Below are 21,822 nucleotides of genomic sequence, written 5' to 3' on the forward strand. Positions count from 1 at the left end.
CGTTTCATCCAACGGGACGCTGCATAGTGTGGTAGGCGTCTTACCAGCACAGCCAGTCAGGAAAGACGTCACACCAAAATTGGCGCACTATTGAATTTTGTTTGTTCGGCCATTTATTTCTCATCGAATTCTGTGGATGGTCACGGACAATTATTTTATAGACATTTAAAACAACAAAACCCAGGAACAAATATTTTAGTATATTATTATCTAAATATCCTATTGAATGAAATGAAATATTAAAATATTTAGGCCTACTTTAATTTAAAATGTTTTCATCAAATATAGCCTGCATAAATGATTTAATATTTGCAAATATATTGAACATATTGTAATAATATAAAATATGATTATTCATATCATATTTTAATATCAAACCTTTTGCCCTGCAGAAATGATTGAACGGGCGGTCACATGCTTCACTAGGTCACAGTTGTGTGTATACCACTCCGGAGGTGGGACCAGCGTGTCGTGTTGACAGTGGCGCTCTTCTACCACAAAACCTAGTTAGAGGAAAAAAAGAAAGCTCAGAGCTTCAGTCCCTTCATGGAGGAGGAACCTTGCCTTGTTGGTCAAAATGACTGCGAGTCACACAGCTACGTCTAGCTAAAGTACAACAACAGGACACGGAAGCTGTGAGTAACATTAGATCAAGTATCGAGGTGAACAGACACCAATTTAACGTGATGTTGATGTGTAAAACTGCGTTAGCAAAAACAGGCTAAACGTAGCCTAGCATGATGCTACTCTATGGTACAGACCGATGGGAGTTTTGCACTCAGATTTAGCATTAGCTTTAGCTTCAAGCAGGGGCAGGCAGCAGTGTCAGCTCCTCCACTCCTCACTTTTTCTGTGACTGCTTTAGTTTGGCTGTGTTTGAGAAATTGAAAGGCTTTCATTCGTCTTTATTATTGTTATTACACATTGACGTGGAGTTGTCAACCAGCTGGTTGGATAAAGGACATTGTTTTATTTACTCCTAGTAAGCTTTTAGTGCAACTTGTACAGAACACATACTCTACTCCCGATGTCAAGCTAAATAAAAGCTAGCTGGCGTTAGCTAACTCATGTTTTGCAGTGTTTTGTTTGTGGTACATACTGTTGCAACCATTGCTTTTTTTGTTTTGGTTATTTAACTATGAGTGTACGAATGGAATTTGTTCAATTTGCACACTCAGTTACGATAAAATAACCGTTAATGTGTAGGTACGTAGCCTTTTGTCACCACTGAACCACTGAACTCTAAATTCAAGGTGCAAATATCAAATAATCAACAACGCCTCCTCTGCTAACTGAAATAACCATACACTCCTAAGTCACAATCTATTTAAAGTGTGTTGCAGTGATTTATTTTTAATGTCTTTCCTGGGGAAATGAAAGAGAAATCTGCCATGGGATCAGCTAAGTGTTAGTCTTTGTCTCTATGAAGATTGCAATATAGTTTGGTTGCTATATGGTCACTCAGCCTAGAAGGCAAGCTGTCCCTGTGCTGTGTTTTTGACAAGTAAACAAAAACATGCATACAGCATGACATCTCTCTTGCTTGTCGCACCTCCTGCATGACACTGGGAGAATTGTCAGCGTTGCATCTCGCATGCTTCAGAGAACTTCATTTTCTCTATCTAGAGAGTGCATGACAGACACACAATGGAGGATTTGTTCTTGTGCTGTGCAAGAGCTGAGCTGCGAGACTGGAACACAGACAGAGAGCGAGACAGAGAGAGAGAGGAATCTGGTCAGTTTGTTGCGAGGCTGGAGGTGGAGATGGCCAAACTATTTCAGACGTAGGCACATTGGCACAATACACATTGATGGGGTGAAGTCAGTTTCACTCATAGGAGCCCACATAGGAGTCGGTCATGCTCTTGGCTGTGTGGGTCCTCTTGTATAATTGCATGAATACTTATATCTCAGTAGTTCTGCAGAGAAATGCAATTATGATTCTCCTGTCAGTCAGTGGACCAGTGCAACCACTTTGTTTAATTTCAGTTGACATTATTAGCTTTTTTGCTCCAAGCACTTCGTTAGTGGTTAGTTAACCACTCCCTATTCGGGTGGTGAACATTCACCTAAAATAGGCGAAGCATTGTGATTTTGTGAAATTGTCGGGTTAATTACAACATAGTGTTCTGTGTGCGGCGGCCCCATCATTATGAGGGTAAATTCTTGACTGTTATTTGTTGATTAAAAAATTATGTTCCTGGGCCAGAAGCTACAATGGTGATCTTGAAAAGTCACTGTCCCAGAGGACCAGTGGCAAATGTCCCTTAATGTCTACTTCTGGGTTTGCCATGGAGTTGAGTCGACATCAGTGCTTGCCGTGGCCAGTCGTTCGCAACCACGGGTCAGTAGAACCGACTATCTCCCTCCCCTCTGTCCTGCTGGGATATAAGACCCTGATGGGAGTGCAGATGTGTAGGCTGTTGTGTTGATGCGCATACACACACGCTCAGCATCGCAAACTGCTGGGAATCCCTCTATATTACAGGAAACGAATCTATTTGCGATGATCTGGGGCATAATTCAAGGGATTGTTTTTTTGTTTAATCTGGTATCATTGATGAGTATGGTGATAGAATAGCTGGCTTGGTAAAAAGAAAAGCAACCCCCTCCCCCTCCCTGGCCCCTCACTAAGCTGTTCCCCTGCTAGGATTAACTGTTAACTCAGCATTTCACTGGTGGTCACGAAAATGTTATGTAATGCACAACAACTAATGGGCACAAGTATCATCTTTTTGCCCCTCTTAGTTGTCCTTTTTGTTTTTATCACGTAATACTTTTGGTTTTTTCCAAAAGTCACTTGTACTTCCCCTGGATATGACTCAATAGATCCGTTCAACACCACTCTGGTCAGTCAGGTGATGAAGCTTTTTCCTCCTGGCGCAATGCTTGTCTGTCTCACCTATCAGCACTGCAGAATGTTGGCCTATTGAGCTGTTGTTGTAGTTTACGGCATGTCATTTTCTTGTCTGGACCTCTGTCTGGCGTTCAGCTTACACACCTGATTGGAATACCTAATCATTTGGTCTGTGTTTAACCAGATCAGAAACTATTTGTTTACACTAGGGGTGGATGGTTAAAACGATGTAGAAGCTATGAATTTGTCCTACATTGTGGATTTTGACTGGTAGAGCTTTTTCTTTCTTTCCTTTTTTATTCTGCTATACCTGAAGCCAGTAGCTTGATTTTATTGCATTTTTTTAAACATGTCCTAGTAATACTTTTAAGTGTATTATATAGCTGCAATACTAGTGCTTTACCCTTTCAGAAGCATTTAATTTGATTAATTTAGCTGTCCAAAGCGGAAAAGATCTCCCTCCCCTGAAAGTCTATGGTGTTGGGCAGGGTGGGCAGGTACTTTACCCCTGTGCCCTTCAGAAGCATTTACCGGTGTATATAGAAATTTTAAGGAAATGAAATGATCGTCATATACAGTTGCCATCGGTGCTGTGATACTGTGATATAAATATTAGTCCAGCCCTAGTGGACCTTTCCGAGCTACAGTATATATGCCTCTTATGATTAAACACAGGAGTTCACTGCAGCGTAGATGTCTCAGATGGTTGACTCTGTAAGAGCTGGTTCTCTGAGCACTTGACAGCTCCCCGCACCCTTCTCAGAGACACTGGTGTGCAGAAAAATCCCGAGTTAAATTAACACTGTGCCTCGCAGCTGTCCAAGATACTGTGAATGATGATGTTGGTGTTTTACAGCCAAGATCAGTGATTCTCAAACGTTTTATATGCATTAGGCCCTTTAAAAAGAAATCTGGGACCCCAAGCTATACTGTAAAACCATCAGCATTCATTTGACTCTGAGAGTTTACACATGGACACATTTATACCGACCTGTAACTGTAAGGGTACATTTGGTTCCTGCCTAATTATAAATCATGTTGTAGCTGACGGGACCTCCTCCAGCCATCTGTTAATGACCGCTTGGGAGTCCCTCAACCCAGCGTTGAGAACCAGTGGCCTAGATGACAGCTTTCATTTGTTTGGCCTGTGTGCCAGTGCCACAGATGAGCCCTTATCTCCATTTAGATTGAGGTTGTGTCGAGGTGTTGTCTGTTTGTGTGTATTTGCAGTTTGGATAAATGATTAACCTGAGTATGTTAAGAAGCCACAGACTGCAAGTGAATCTGAATGATTGGGGCTTGCCTGTCTGTTTTCTTTAGACCACCACCTTAGTTCATGGTGAAATGTATGATGCCATTGATAACGCCAGTATTACAAGTTCGAGCTGAAATTCTCCTGGCGGCCACTGATAAGAATAAAATCCAATTTGAAGGACACATTCTCAAGAGTCTGAAACCAAAACACCCACCTTTTTAAAGCTCAGTTTAAATGTATGGACACTTGGACAGTATGCCCCATTGCACGCCGGCGTGGCTTGTTGACAAGTGCTGCATTGTGACACGTTGTTAGCTAGCAAATGAGTTCCTTTGAGTGAGCCACAACGTCATGCAATTGTATATAAATTAGGCTTAAAAGCTTCTCATGTTGCCTTCCTATGGACATGTGGGAATTAGTGCACATTAATTTTACCCACAGTTTAAGACAAATTGCTTGATACTAGATGTGGGTCATTGATCCCAGAAAAAGTTGACTTTTCTCATTGAGTGCATTGAAAGGCTCCGTGTACTGTAACGCTCAGCGTGGAATGAGTTGAGCTAGAAATAGCCTATAATTGAGCCCTGCCGAGGCAGATTATTCTTGGCTTTGGGAGAAAGGGTTTGGAACATAATTGATGTTTGGGTCCGACTTTACCAAAGAAACCACCCCGCTTTTGCCCTAAGGCCAGATTTATACTCTGTTGCCGGTGTCGTGCACGATAAATTGTTGTTCTGCAAGCTCTCAATGTGTCACAGTTGTGAGCTTGTAGATCAGCTATTTACCGTGCGCAAACACTGCTCGCAACAAAGTATTATCAAGCCCTGACGGGAGACGCTCGCTCCAAGCCTGGCCTGGGTCCTCACTCCTCAGTAAGTCTCAAGCAGAGCAAGTGGAACTCCAATGTATTGGGCCATTAGATGTGAGCCGGTCAGGTCAGGTGCAAAGGGAAATCTGTTGAGAGTTGAGACATGCAAATAGGTGGTTGTCTCTGGGCGGCAGCATGAAAGTCCTCTGTCAAATGAAGCCAGTGATATTTCCGTTCTTTACAAAGGTAGCGATTACAGTAGGGGCCCTGGCCTGTCATTTAGCATTGGAGCGAGCCAGATGTAGGCTATTTAGTTTGCCGGTTGTCTCATTTGTGATACAGCAGCGCAGCGCCCTGGTTGCTGACTAAAGGATCACACAGGCTGTTACAAATAACAAGTCCAGCCCAGATATTATTGTTTTTGAAAGTTAGGCTTCCTTGTGTGTGTGACCCATTTGTTTGACTCTGTACAACGGTACTATTATCACTGGGGGGACCCCCTGGAACCTCCTGGGGGTGCCCACTGCCCGGTCCATGTTGAGAACCAGTGCTCTAAGCCTCTTAGAGCATCAACTTTACCATAGAGTCTATGGTAAGTTCAATTCATGCTGACTGGCTTCTCGCATGCAGCTGTGTTGCATTATACATTCAAGATGAAAATGAGGAAGAAGACGCACAAAAATATATGGGCCTCTACATAGTATATAAATGTCTGATTGTTTTTTTTGAACTTTGTTTTTATTTCAAAAAATGAAACACGAACAATGAAACAGAAATCAAACATAAATGTGAATACAAGAAAACAAAAATACATAACAAAAACAGAGACAATAAAAGAAATCAAAGAAAAACAGAAAAACAGCTTGACAAACTTCAAAAACACAGCATTCCTCAGACAGTACAGGACAAGGCAGGGAACAGCAGGAGACATGACTCACAATACAATACAATATACAGCAGATATCCAACATTCGAAGCATTTTTATAGACTCAACAACCCCTACTCAGCACTCCTAGACCTCTACACATACACCGAAACACCCAAGTACAATATTACAGAAGTCCATTTAAGTATGAAACTTTCCATTTTTAATTGTAACCTTGCCGTCATTTCCTCCATTATATAAACCTGCTTCAGTCTCTGTTTCCATTGGGTTATAGTAGGTGGTTTTACCTCCCTCCAATTTACTGTTATCATTTTCTTAGCAATCAGTAAAAGTATCCTTAATATGTAACTCCATCCACGCAACTCCTCGGGTATAATTCCCAGCAGAAATAACTCGGGTCCAGAAGGAATATTCAACCCCAAACACCTTTCAATTTCCTTTTTAACATTTTTCCAGAACCCTGAAATTATTGGACAATCCCAAAAAATGTGTGTATGGTCTCCAACTCCCCCACAATTTCTCCAACATAATTCTATGGATGGTGTTTTCACGTATGAAGAAATGACCAGAGGAGTATTGAAATATCTAGTTTTGAGTTTCCAATCAAATTCCTTCCACAACTGGCTATTTATTCCCTTGTGACAACCTTCACACATGTCCTCCCAGGTTTTGTCTTCAATTATTATATTTAATTCCAATTCCCATTTATCCTTAATGTACCATGTATTTTGAGAAACATCATCCAGTGCTTTATATAAATTAGAAACATGTTTTTTAGTCGGGAATTTTTTTTCTGCAATACCAATGAAATACACCTCAATTTCGTTTGGGGTTTTCCTAACCAGCTCTCTCTCTCTATGATCCATGATATAATGCCTTATTTGGAAATATCTAAATAAATCACTTGAAGGGAGTTTAAATTTCGTCTGGAGTTGAGCAAAGGATTTAAAAGTTGTTCCCTCAAATAACTGATTTATGGTTTTAAGACCCTTATCAGCCCAACGACTGAATCCAGTATCACTTATGGATGGAGAGAAATCAATGTTACCCACTATTGGCATTGCCCTTGAAACTGACCCTGGTCCCCACAGTGTTTTCCTAACTGCTTCCCACACCTTTAATGTATGCTTTATCCATTCATTTCCTATTTTAATTTTGTTTTTATCAATAGTTTTTTTATCAAGGAAGGGTAATGCTGACAGAGACACCCCTTTAATTGTGCTCTGTTCTATTCGGTTCCAACCTGTCTCTTCATCATTACCTATCCATGCGACAATTGCAGTCAGCTGAGCCGCCCAATAGTAATGCTTTAAATTGGGAAGGCCTAGGCCTCCCCTAATTTTTGGCAAAAGAAGTGTTTTGAGCCTTATCCTGGGCTTTTTATTTTGCCAAATAAATTTAGAAATCATTCGATCAAGTGCCTTAAAGGTGGAGATGGGTACTCTGACAGGCAAGGACTGAAACAAGAACAGAAGTCTAGGCAATACATTCATTTTCACCGTTTCAACTCTACCCAATAAAGAAAGGGGAAGAACATCCCATCTCCCCAGATCATTTTTAATGGCTCTAATTAATTTTGTATAGTTTGCATCAAATAATTGTGTGGGATTTGGTGTGATTATAATCCCCAAGTACCTAAACCCCTGTTTAGACCAACGATATGATACATCTTTGTTTAGTTGTGTAGGCCAGGACCCAGAAATCATCATTGCCTCCGATTTGCTTTCGTTAATTTTATAACCTGAAACGGATCCATAACTTTGCAGGCACTGCATGAGTGGGGGGATAGAGAGCAGTGGATTTCTTATGAAGAGCAAAACATCGTCAGCGAATAGCGCCACCTTGTGGACGAACCCACCATCGTCTGGAATGCCCTGGATCTGAGTATTTCGACGTATAGCTTCAGCCAAACATTCTATACTAATTGCGTAGAGAACAGGGGATAATGAATCTCCCTGTTTTACGCCCCTCTCAACCTTGAAAAATTCTGAACAGTGACCATTAACTCTAATTCTTGATTTGGAATTATTATATAGCAGATTAATCCAAGAAACAAATTCTTCTCTAAAACCCATTTCTTTTAAAGTCTCTTCTAAAAAGAGCCAATCTAATCTATCGAAGGCCTTAATCCCATCGAGGCTAAGGAGCATCGATGGGTCTTTATCTCTCGCTGCTAGTGACTGTATGTTTAATGCCCTCCTAATATTGTTTGTCCCTTGTCTAGTCCATATGAACCCCGTTTGCTGAGGATTTATTAATTGTTTAATGTACTTTTGAATTCTATTCGCCAATATAGAGGTTAATATCTTATAATCCACGCACAAAAGACTGATTGGGCGGTAACTAGAACACTGTATGGGGTCTTTTCCTTCTTTATGTAGTACCGTGATGATGGCTTCTGACCACGACTTTGGGGGGTCTCCTGATGATAATACACAATTATATAATTTGCATAACCTAGGAGAAAGTTCATTTACAAAAACCTTGTAATATTCCCCTGAAAAGCCATCTGCACCTGGAGATTTGTTGTTTTTCAAGTTGGAAATGGTTTCTCTTATTTCCTCCTCAGTGATGCGCTTTATTAATTTGGATGCTTCCCCCTCTGCCAATTTATTTAATTCGAGAGGTCTCAAGAATTCAATAATCTTTTCTCTTTTAAATTCTTGTTCTTGACCCTTGTATAATTGTTCGTAAAATTTGGCAAAGGCATCCGAGATCTGCTTAGGCTGCGTTTCAACAAGGTTGGTTTCGGGGTGTCTGATTTTGGCCACAGCACGACCAGATTGGGCCTTCCGGAGTTGAAAGGCCAACAACCTGCTCGCCCTATTTCCCATTTCATAATATTTTCTGTTAGTGTACCTAAGTGCCCCCTCTGCCTTATACGTTAACAACTCATCCAATTGTTGTCTAATTTCTTTTAATTCTTCCAGTGTTTTCCCATTCCCAAATTGTTTGTGTTCTTTTTCTAGGATTTTTATTTTGTTTTCCAATTCTTGTTGTTTTGCAAGCCTTCGCTTTTTTATTCTCGCTCCTATAGAAATAATCTTCCCTCTGATTGTGGCCTTACCCGCATCCCAGACTACTGAGGGTGAAACACTCCCATCATCATTTATAGCAAAGTACTCAGAAATGGCACCCATTATTTCCTCCTTAATACTAGCATCTGATAGTAATGAGGCATTAAGCCTCCAGTACTTTAAGTGGTTGACTAACTCAAAGCCAACTTTCATAGAAACTGGGGCATGGTCTGAAATAGTGATCTGTCCCATTGTGCATTCCCTAATACGAAAAAGATCCTTCTTTGACACACAAAAGTAATCCAACCTAGAATAACTCCCATATACTTGGGACATAAATGAAAAATCTCTTTCATTCGGGTGAAGATGTCGCCATGCATCCACCAAGCCCAACTCCCTCATCATGTTTGTTAAAGCCATTGCCTTTTTGGATAAAGGTTTCGTTGATGACGGTAGTTTATCCCACTTATTACTCAAAGTACAGTTCTGATCTCCTCCCATGATTATGAACCCCTCTCCGTTGTCTGCAATTAATGCAGCAATTTTTTTACTAAACAGAGGACAATCCTCGTTCGGGGCGTACACATTCAAAATTGTGACCTTTATGCCTCCTAGCGTCCCAACCACCATTACATACCTGCCCTCTTTATCTTGGAAGGTTTGCTCATTGCTGTAATATACAGATTTACTGAATAAAATAGCCACCCCTCTCTTCTTTCCACCCGCACACGATGCCCCGTACACTTGATCTACCCACTCTCTTTTAAGTTTTGAGTGTTCAATCTCAGACAAATGAGTTTCCTGAATCAAAGCCACAGAGCACTGCAATTTCTTCAATTGACTAAGTATCTTTTTCCTTTTTATAGGGTTGTTAAGTCCCTTTATATTATAGCTAATAAAATTTAAATCTGCCATATTTCTTGCTTTTCATTTTAACATGCCTCCCCTCCTCACCACACAAGCCCAAGTCTGCCTTACAAACACAAACAATGAATTTAAGCTGTATAAACACTGAGTCCCAAAAGTATGCCAAGAAAAATGAGAAAGTAAAGTAAAAACAACAATCCAAATTCCCCATAGAATGCTTCATCCCCAAAACAAAAACACACATAAAACCCCCCCCTATGAGCATTCTGGGTAGAGAGAAACTCTCTTGGTTTGCACAGAGTGCAGTTGCAACGGGCCTCCACCTGATGTCGCCCTCATCCCATTGCTTGATTCGCATATCTCTTAAACTTAGAGCATGCATAGGTTCCCCCCCCTACTCGCACTAAAACCTATCTGAAATTAAGAAAAAAAAAAAGGAATACTTTGCCCCCCCCCCCCCCCTCGGCAGGCATCCCCCTTGATAATAAAATAAAACAATATTTGAGGATATTCCCTTGTCTCTCTGTCCCCAAAATATGCTTGTTACCCAACATACACTTGAGAGATTGTTATTAACCAAACAATAAACAAACAAAAAAAACCTCAGTATTTAGCCTGCCGCCCCTCCCCTAGAAGAGACAATCCAACACTGAACTAAAAAATTATGTCTACATTTGCTGTCCCTTCTTTACCCCCCCCCCCCCCCCCCCCCTGGTAAGCCAAACCCTCATATGTACACACTCAAAAGATTAGCATAAATGTATTAGCCTCCCTGGCAGGATCATATATTATTTCACAAAATTCACATAAATCAAAATAATACAAATTAACAAATCCTTAGACTGACTTCCGTTTTTACATATTTCCATCTGCCACCCCCCTCGCACCCTCACCCAAAGCATTCCCCTTCATTTCAAATAATAACCATTGCCTTATATATTTTTTACCTTAAGTCCTTATTATACTAACAAATGATTCAATTTATCACTACATCCCTTCAGATGATACTGACCTCCTGGACGTTCATAGATGTGATTCAGAATATCTAGATAACTCGCTGTCCTCGACGTCCCTGGATGAGATACTCTGTCTGTTGCTATTCTTGGTCGTCCTCTTGAATGGTGGGTCTGGTGTCATCGGGATTTAATTGACTGCCTCTTTTTATGGCTCTGATGTCCTCCAGGTTCAGCTGACGGCTCCTTCTTTTCCCTCCTTGCGTCTTCCACCCGTCCTGTGTCAGCTCCCTGTCGAACACGTCTTGTTCCTCAGCATCCACGATGATTCCAATCTGCTTCAGTGTCTCTCTAGCATCCAGTAGGGATGGGAAGACCTTCTCTCCGGTGTCCAAGAAGATCTTTATTTGGGCCGGATAGATGGTGCGGGCTTTGATTTTCTTTTCTTTCAGCTTTTTAATCACTTCCCACACCGCTTTTCTCTTTCTTTGTAAATTATGTGAATAGTCATGGTCAAACGCCACTCTTCTTCCCTCATACTGGATGTTTCCCTGTGACCACGCTTGCTCCAAGACTGTCTGTTTTACCCCATAGTCCAGGAAGCGAACGATTATGGATCTTGGTGGTGCTGTCGGCTCTTTCGGTTTGGGCACCGTGGCCCTGTGCACTCTCACCACCCTTACAGACAGTTCTTCTTCCAAATGCAAAGTTTCACACATGAATCCTTGTATAAAGCCAGGCATATCATTCTTTTCTGCCCCTTCTTTAATTCCAAACAAACGAATGTTGTTGCGTCGTGACATATTTTCCATTTGATCACACTTAGCAGCCAGGCTGGCCTCCTTTTTTAGCAAGTAAGCTAATGCTCTGTCATGTAGCACGCTTCTGTCTTCTGTTTCACTCACTCTTTGCTCTGCCGTAGTGACTCTCTGGTCCAGCGTGTCCATCCGTTGTTTTATTTCAGTCATGGATGCCTCCAGTCTGCTCAACGAGGTCTTTGTGTCTCTATAAAAGTCACTGTTTTCCGCTCGGAGCTTCCGTAGCTCTGTTAGCATCTCCGACTCCACGTTCCCTCCACCAGCCATGGCTTGCGATGATTCACCGGTTAGCTTCAGCTGTGTTAGCCGTAGCTGCCTTGTGTTTGGTCTTAATTCGGACCCTTCTGTGCTTCCTTTGCTAGAATCTTTCGTAGTCTTGCCTTTCACCATTCTTTGACGACCATTTCAGTATATTTTCGAACTCATTTGTTAGGTTTTGATTAGGTTTAAGGCTATTTTTTAAATAGGTTCAGCGGAGCTAGTCTTTCACACGTCTGCCTCGGTCATGACGTCACCGGCGACCATAAATGTCTGATTGTAGCATCATTCCTGTCTGAAAAACCTCAAGGGTGAAGTCCAAGTTAACCATTGCTCACGTCGACACTCTCTGTTGATCTTTTACGTTCCTTACAGTTTGTCTTGCTGCTTACAGCAACGTGCCCCCGTCTCCTCCCGCAGATCCAAATTCCATAAAAGGCCTGATTCGTTAGCGTTATTTTGTAATGCCAGCAAAATGAGACTATCTCTACCCTCCAGTCTATATATAGTGCAGAGGTTTCTTTTAGTGTGTCTTGTTTGCTTCAACCTCCAAGGAGGTACACAAAGTTGGCCTTGCTCTGTTTCTGTGGTGTGGTCACGTCACACGTTTTGTTTTTCTTCTTTTGGGGAGTGTTTGGAGCTGCTGAGCTGGAACAGGAAGCTAGATATATTCACTCAGGTCTGTCAGCGTGAGAAACTGGTGGATTTTAAGTGTCTTATCACGTTGTCTTGCAGCAGGCGGAGCTGCATGTGCCCACAAGCCGTGTACTGTGACTTTTAAGTTTGTCAATGTTTTTTCCTTTCTTCTCCTTTTTCTTGACCTGTTCAACGTCTCATAAGTTGTCCACATCAGTGGGGAGTGGAAGTTCTTCTTAATCTTCACACAGCTGAACTTCTCTGTATGCCCGGAGTGTTTTGTGTCTTGACTCACTGCTGCATGCCTAATGTATGCTTCACCGTACAACAGCGACACAGACCAAAAATAACCAGCTCAGGGCAGGCCTACCACGAGCTTGTGAGCTTGTAGATTGGCTATTTTCGGTGCATGGCACTGTAAGCATTGCTTCACTCTTCCTCTCTTTGTTTGATCACAGATGTATCTGTGGAGAGTGGCCAAAAAGTGTTTTGTTGGTCTGTCCAGTGGCACTATATTTGCACCACTAAAGGTGTAGCAGTACTATACATGTCACTCTATACTAAGTAACTAGCTAAGCTTAGTAGTGCCAGCATGTTGAGTTTGTATCGCTGTGGTCATCAAGCACTGTGTCATGCGGAATACAACAACAACAACCGTGAATAGTATAATACAGTATATTGGAGATGGACTGTTACTGGCGGTTTGGGGCTGATATTGTTAAAATGGTTAGCGGAAAAAAGACGAACTTCTGATATTGAATATTCGCTGAGTTGGCAATGCCCAGGATCAAACCCATGACTTTGCGATCCAGAATTCAGCTCTACCGTCTAGAGCAACCCAGACACATTGTAGTGTCGGGCTCTATATTATTACATAATATACCGAGGTGGACCTGAGGAAAGGGGGGAGAGCTGCCCTCCACAGCCATCGTAATTATAGGAGGGATGGTATTTTTGGAGGCTCTGTGATCACTTATGAAACTGCCTCTTCGATGCAGTAGGAAATCTGGGATTATTCAACTCCGGAGGAGTTTGTAATCCTCCTGACCTGGAATGTGGAATGGAGCCAACAGTAGGCTGTCCCTAGTACACCTGCTGCTCTGGGACCAGATTGGAAAGCAGCTAGAGGGTAGCTCTAGGCAATATGTGTCATCCTTTAATATATAGATGTGTTTTTGAACCACTTTGAAACTGCATGGTATCCCTGTTTAGGAATGTTATGACATTATTGGAAAAAAGTTGACCTTATGTGACATTTTGGCACATTGTGAGAAAAAGGCATTTTTTATATGAAATAATCATGATAGTGGAGGAGCATAGGGAGAGATAAGGGTGATCTTTTGCACGGATGTAGCCCAGGGAATGCTCAAATGATTTAGCTAGGGCGCCTGAACCGAAATAATTGCGTTAGGGTTAGGTTAGGGTTAGGGTTAATACATTTGGGCTAAATTCGGCATTCGCCATAGCCACTGTGTGTGCTGACCTCGTCACATTTGTGATGACAGCTATGGCCATTTTTAGCCCAACGAGTGTTTTTGTGCAAAACGAATGCTTGGAAAATGGATAGAGTATCATGAAAACCCCCTAGTTTGACTCGTCACATGCTACTTAAAGCATAATGAAATTTAGAAATGTTTGCCTTTTTATATAGATTGTTAATGGTGGCCATATGGATTTGGCCGCTGTGGAGACCCCGAAGGTCGCCGGCTCGGGTGCTCTAGCTAAATCATTGGAGCATGCCCTGGGGTACATCTGTGCAAAACGTGTCGCTTTTAGACGAATTAGCGCAAAACATCCCTATGCTCCACTATGAAGAAATATTCATTAACAAAAATCCTGCAAATTGCTCTTGCTCAACAACATCAATTTTATTCTGTCCCTCTGGACTTTCATCAAGAATGTGTCTACTAATAATATCCAAAGTATAAAATAGGGCTGTCGCTTAAATGATAAAATAATATGAAAAATATATCAGAAAAATTATTAAAGGGAGTATAATTGACCATGATCTCCTCTGTACATCATCTGCTATCCTTTTTACCTGTGCTATTCACAATAAGTCTGAGTGATTTCAGTAATTAACACTTTGAGAGCCGCCATCTAGTGGTCATGTACTAGGTACTTCAGCGCCATGATTCACATAACTGTATATGAGCCCCGCCTCCGTGTGTGTCACATGCTTCGCAGAGACGAAACCGAAAGCACATTGTAGTCTTAGCAGCTGGCGATGTGCTTTATCTTTCGCCAGAAACGGTAATATGTCGGCCGCGATGCGATCAAAAATGACTTCACATCTGAACGCCAGACGGATTTGACAAAAATAAGGATTTAATGAGTGGATTCCAATAGGGTGCCCGCACATTTCGCCTTGTGCCTGGAGGGACACTGAAGGTTGCCTAGCAACTGTACTGTACTGGCACACCCAAAATCATATATACAGTTAATATGTGCGTGTGTGTGTTGTGCACAGGTGGTGAAAAACAACCATGCTATTTTCGTGCTCGGACCCAGGCACCCAGCCAGCCACACACATAGCTCCCTTACATAGCTCCGTAAGGGAGTGGTTGCACCACTCAAAAAGGAAATACCTAGAATACAAGAAAAATAAAGTGCAAGGAGGAGGCAAGAAGCCCAAAGGGCTTATGCGAGGCCTCAACCTGAGTGATGTGACATCACTCGAGCTTGTCATACAACATCTATTATGTAACTTTAACATGGCCAACTCCCACATCATTGTATAATAGTAATAATTGTTAAAATAAAAATCTCTCTCAACCTTTGTCAGACTTAAGAAGGATAAAAGGTTCAAGGAAAAAAGGTTGTGAACCACTGAACTCTACCGTTCAAAGATGTAATTGTTCTTCTGTACTTTGCACATCCAAGATTATACACTGTACTATACCAAGAAAAGCTGTTGATAAATATCACTCTATGGTGCACTGTGACTGATCCTGTGTGTTCTCTGTGTTTTTCAGTTACTTGTGTGGTGACATCTTTGGGCGTCCATCTTTGCCTGTCGCAGTCCATCACTCTATGGCCTTAAGGTAGGTCACATAGGCTTCTACTGTGTACTGTGGACTGTGGAGCACTTGAAGGTTTTAACGAGAGCTGCTAATCAGTGTGGGAAAGAATATGCTGGGTTAATCTGTTTTTGAGCTGCAATCTGAAAAGTAGCACAGTGGACGTTTTCAGAGCTTTTTTTCTTTTCTTTTTGTTTTGTAGCCATTTTAAGTTCTTCCTGGGCTTAGGTAACTCGACTAGCCTGTAAACGAGTTGATGTCCAGCCTGACAGCTGTTAGCTCAGGAATGCCTCACGCCGCTTAGTCACAACACACACACACACACACACACACACACACACACACACACACACACACACACACTGGGGTAGAGCGGCCGCTTGGGGACCGGAAGGTTCCCAGTATGAACCCGGGCTCCCCAGAGTTACTGTCGAAGTGTCCTTGAGCAAGACGCTGAACCCCAATTTGCCGTTGATGAGCAGGTTGATGAGCCTTGCATGGTTTCCTTCGCCATTGGTGTATGAATGGGTGTGTGAATGTACTGCACAATCTATGTGCTAATCTAAGTGCCTTGGATAAAACCACTATATAAATGTACCATTTAACACACACACACACACACACACACACACACACACACACACACACACACACACAGAGAGAGAGTCTGGAATTGTGTGTTTCCAATTCACAACATCGCAGTTGATACATTGGATTTCTGTTGTAAAGCCTGATTAATACTTAGTTGCGTCACAGCATGACCGGCTGTGAGCTTGTAGATCTGCTGTCTTCGTTACGCAACATCTGCAGTCCTGCACGCTGCTAAATGTAACTCTGGCTTAAGCTGGCAATCAATAATATGGGTGTGCAGACACGGCAAGGTATGTAGCGGGTCTCTGCAGCAGCACGCTGAAACACAGTGCTGTATCAATAGCAGTCTGACCTACATCCAGGGGAGGCTTCAGCCTCTGTTTGCAGTGTACACGCCGGTAAAATCCTCAGTGGTACCCTTACAGCCAGGTCCATTTGGTTACATGCTGTCAAACTAGTTATATAATTGGATACATTAGACACTTTGAGTATTTAACATTTTTGCCCTGCAAAGTTCTCATGCTGCCTGCTCCTGACTAAAATGTTGTTCGTTTGCCTCAACTGCTATCTATGGTATTAAGCAGGGCTTAACCACATAACCTTGGTGTCCCTATTTTGGGCATTATAGGCAAACAAACCTAAAACTATGTTATAGGGAAAATAGCAGATCTACCAACTCACAACACGTTGTGAGCTTGTATATTGTGCTATTTTTGCTGCATTTCGCCATCGTATGACGAAATATATAACATGACTTAGGTGGTAAACCATCATCTGCTCAATGGCTTAGTTGAGAAGGAAACTGTGGCTTGCAGCTTCCCAGTTCACACACCAGACCATCGATGTTGTCTTGGTTAACTTCCTTCCCTAGAATTTGAAGGGTTACAAGAAGATGGGCTCATGTTCTGTTGAACAAGCAACGGTAAATGTTGTGACGCCAAAGCAAGAGCTGGTTCATTCCCGTCTTTTCAGGTTTTTACAGTGTACGACGTATAGCTGTAGTGTAACTGAAGGCCTTGTGGCGCCTCAGAGCGGTGATTGGCTCTGACTCAAACAGAGCGATCGTGACCCTGAGGGCAGTCAGATCACATTCTCACATTCCTCTGCTCCGACAACCCAGTTCTCGGAGGGTTGCCTCACAACTGTCATTCACCACAACACACAATCAGCCTGATCTCTTTGTCCGACACTCACACAGTCACTCACACACGCGCGCGTACACAACACACACACACACACACACACACACACGCACACACATGCAAAGTACATACACGTGCACACGCACACACGTTTTTCCTGTTCACATTATGGATGATTGTAATTTGGTTGAAGCACCATCTTACAGCACTGTTCAGATGTCTGAACAACCTGTTATGCAAAAACGGACTAATTGGAGGGGTTGTACAGAAAGCTTGTGTGAACGAGCACGCAGGGCGAATGTGTATCTCCAGCAACACTTGCATCTATGATGTAGTGTCTGTTTGTGCCATGGGAGGGCGATGCAGCGTCGTGAAATACTGGTTATGGAGGGAGGCGGAAAGGGGATGTTGTTGTTGATGCCTTTACAGATCAACTACACTGAGTGTCAAACAATATGGCGGCAGTGCAGAACCAGAAAGTGACAGTGTGCGGACCAGTGGGGAACCAGCTGATTGGGCCCTGCAGTCCGCCGGCTTTCCTGTTTTCTCAGGGCTGGACTGCAAGAGCAGGCCAGCGGCAGGCGGGCGGGGTACCCTGGAATGGCATAAGGGAACGCTGCGCATTGTTCACGAGCGCTTCCTCTTCCACATTCCTGGGCTGATTGGGATCTGGGCCTCCTGCGCCGGGGTATTGTTCTAACCAGTCAGCACCGTGGACCTGGCCCCCACAGCAGCACAGCTGCCTCCACCGGCCCATTGTGCTGAGCAGACCCTGCGATGACTATCTCCCCCCAACCCTCATCACTCGGCTCTCTCTCTTCTTGCTCTCCCCTCTGACTCTGATTCTTACCAGGTCGTCGTGCCAGGCTTCAGCCTCTCCTCATCGCCATCCGTCACCAGCAGCAGCCACTAGCCTGTGTCCTTGATGCACTATAGTGTGCGTTTATTTTCCTTGCATTTCTATTGTGTCTGCTTTGGCAGCCTGATAGTTGTCTGGAATAACAGTGGTGTTTACTTGTATCTAAATTCTCCCATTAGGTTTCTGTTGGGGGGGCAGGGGGGTGTAGTGGGGTAGGTTATTAACACGGACGTGCTTTTATAATGCCTGGTACGAGCTGCACATTTCTGTAAACAAAATGTAATTGGTAGCTTAATTGTTTTAGTCACTGATTGTTGCCACTGTTGCCAAAATGACAAATTAGCTCTGGGTTTAATAACTAACATTGTTTTTCTGTTTGTCAAATTGAATGTGGAAAATGTATCTGTGTGAGATATAGCATCCCTATTCGGTGGGAAGCATTTGGCAAACAGCAGATCTATGTGACAACTCGTCACGGCTGTGACGAGTTGTGATCTTGTAGATCGGCTATTTTCGGCCAATTTGGTGTAGAGGTGAAGTACAGAGCATTCCACGTACAGAGTAATAGAGGTTGTAACTGGTTAACTTAAAGGAGCATTCAGTGATTTGGAACCCCCCCCGGGTCTGATTGGATGAAGGCTGGGCCACCTAGCCAAAAACAAAACCTACGTTTTTTTTTGCCCCAGGGGTTAACTGGCGACAGGGAGGAACTCCTTATATGGTTAGCACACTCTATAGTAGGGTTGATTATCACAACAAAACAAAAAAAGAAGTGATATCTGCATTAAGTGAAATCACTGAATATACCTTTAAAGCCAGCTGTGGTGCAAACCTAAAGATGGGCCTCTTCATCTCCAGAGCTCACTGCTTGGGTTTGTACTCTGCCATCTGGCCTCTAGAGGGCAGACCACTTCTCCTACTGGCCACCGCTGCCCTTTCATTTGGCTGGCTGTATTCATCCCCTGTTCTGCCTCTTTGTGCTTACTCTGCACACTAGCTTTGGTGCTGGCTAGATGTAATGCTACAATGCCCTTTGTGCATACTTTTCACAATATTGTGTGTGTGTGTGTGTGTGTGTGTGTGTGTGTGTGTGTGTGTGTGTGTGTGTGTGTGTGTGTGTGTGTGTGTGTGTGTGTGTGTGTCAGACAGTCGTGCACAGCTTTTGTACTGGCAGGCTGTTTAGTGGAGTTTTTAAACGTTTACATCATCTCACTGACATTTTCACACGCTGCAGCCGAGGGTGTGAGCACTCTGCACTTCCTGTACAGAGTCTCTCTGACCACACACACACACACACACTCACACTCACACACACACACACACACAACAACATTAATGCGCAGCTCAACAGAAGCATACTCTCCTGAACAGGCACCCCAAATGACTCACTGTAAAACATCTAAGCTTGAGGCATTTTAATGTAATCAATGATTGTTCCATCTATCTAAACATCTTAGCTTTTTAAATCACTATATCATTTTGACATATTTAAATCTGAATTCCTTACAGCGGTATCTTTCATCTTTACCTTTTAAATTTCAGACCTGGCCCTTTGAGTGAAACAAACTATTGAGAACATTTTATAGAGCCAATTAAATGATGAATTGAAAAAAACATCAGTTACTTACTGGCTGTCTTTTATACCAAATAATATGGATTGAGTTGAGTAGTTCCTCGAAGCGCAGCATTACAGTGGGAGACACACTGATGGCTGCCAAAACGGTGTTAATTTCCTGGGGCAGATCCCTGATTGGAGAGATTATGGGACAAAGGGTTCACGAAGGTGAATCAGAACATCACATTACAGCCGTGTATGTAGGCCCAATTTCTGGATGAGGAAACCATACAAATGTTGGCCTCTGCTTTAATACGGCCTCATGTTGACTACACCTGTACTACATGGTACAGTAATTCATCCAAGGGGATTAACTAAAGCTCTACCAGATCTAAATAAACTATTCAGGGTGGTATTGAACCTTAGCCCCATGTCTCACCTTGCCAATTAAAGGAATTACATTTTATTAAATGGTTGACAGTCGGAAATTGGGAGTTCACATATTTAATTGGATCTTGTAATGGGCCATGGTATTTAAGAATTATTCTTGCCAGTTAAGGAGTAGGGACTTGCTATTGGCGATCAACCGTTTTTTGGTTCAGACAATTATCAGATCCAATATTCATGATTGTTTCATTGCCTTTTGACTGCTTGCCAAAATCTCTTTTAAGTGGGGTCGTGACTCGTGGGGTGGCGTTTTAATAATTTCAGTTCAGTTCATAAGAAATGCTGCTAGGAGCTCCCTGCATTTATTTTTTTATTAAATGCGTGTTATGTTTAAAAGAAGTTTTGTGTTACCGTAACTTTTGACAATTTGAAAATGTATGCTATAAATGTATGATATTGATTATTGGTCTCCCTGACCACTAATTATCGGTATTGGCCATGGAATAAACACATAGCTAACGTTCTGTACTTGGCTGCAGTAGAGTGGAATAAACTTCCAGTATAGGTCAAATCGAACTAGTCCTTCCTTAAACATTCATGTGGGCAATGGCAATTTGTCCCAAATTAAAGAATGACCTACGAAGGTGTAAGTTTGTAGGTACCGCAAACAAGCCTAACGGCTTTCTTGTGTCTCTATCCTTTTGAAATGTATTTTTCAATAAAGTAATCAATCAATCAAACCGTATGTGTGATAGTGTGTGTGTAATCACGGTATGCTTGTGGCTTAGGTGTAGGTAGGACACTTGGGTGTGCCTAATGAATTGCGACAAACAAACGGCTGAGCAACAATACTCACCCACCCGCGTGCTCAGATCAGCCAACGCAGGGAAGCTGGAAGTACCTTCACTAAATACGCCGGGACAACGCTCCACACGTCCCAAACTCTTCTCCCTTCTATATATATATATCTATATATTCATTATATAGATATTCCACTGTTGGGTTCTTAGCTTACGTATGATTCATGATGACTATTCTTTTATGTATATGATATGATGTATTACCATGTTTATAATTATTGTTCTTGCTTATTGTAAATCGCTCTGGATTAAGAGCGTCTGCTAAATGCCTAAATTGTAGACATTTATTTTATTTGCTATCCAGGAAAGAGAACGGAAGTTCATTCATATGGGTTGGATGTTGGTTATTGTTGTTAGTGTATAACTGGCTGGCCTGGCTGTAGGTTTAGGTTGTGTCTATAATTGTAGCAACAAGACGAACCTGGGTGGTGTGTCGGCTAGGAAGATCGTCCTAGAGGGGTGGTGGTTATATACTGTACTGTTGATTGGATTCTTTGATGCCATAGCTGATCATCATTGTCATGTGTACTTGAGCAAGACACAAACCCAGAGAAGTCCAACAGTTGAAATGAAATCGCAATAGTAAGAAACAGTAACCTAGATTGAGAATTATGTGTAGCATTTGTACTACTACTACTATTATATTTTAAGCAATAACACATAGCTGGTTAATAAAGTAGTTTGCACCATTTAACTATGGGATTTTTACTTAATAACAGAGCATACCACCCGATTATTATACACGCCAAGCTCAATAACTTTGTCTTTGTGTTATTACAGGATCGCCTCACCCATTCATTTCTATAAACGGTGATTGTCCTGCCACTGAAGCTGTGCAGGGCTACCAAATTGTAATCTAAAAGACAAAGCAACGTAGACTTGAAATACTTGTACTTTTAGCATTATAGTGGTCCAACAAACTAAAGGTTGTTTTATACTTGAACATAGCCGATATACAAGCTGCAGCACAACGTTTTGTACATCGGCTATTTTCAGTGCACACGCAATTATACCGTAAATGGAGCATAATGGTGAGTCAGCAGAAATGGCCA

The 21,822-nt window shown here is 42.3% G+C and overlaps 1 protein-coding gene across 1 annotated transcript in view; it reads left to right on the plus strand.

Annotated features, from left to right (window-relative positions):
• Positions 1–513: 513 nt before the first annotated feature.
• Positions 514–21,822, plus strand: part of fryl (furry homolog, like) — a 112,628-nt gene continuing 91,319 nt past the window's right edge. Inside the window, exons 1-2 of the mRNA XM_079506691.1 lie at positions 514–635; positions 15,332–15,400. The gene's annotated coding sequence lies outside the window, so the exon portion shown is untranslated. The remainder of the gene's footprint in view (positions 636–15,331; positions 15,401–21,822) is intronic.

This window comes from Electrona antarctica (assembly GCF_951216825.1).
Source record: "Electrona antarctica genome assembly, chromosome: 7".
Lineage (NCBI taxonomy): Eukaryota > Metazoa > Chordata > Actinopteri > Myctophiformes > Myctophidae > Electrona > Electrona antarctica.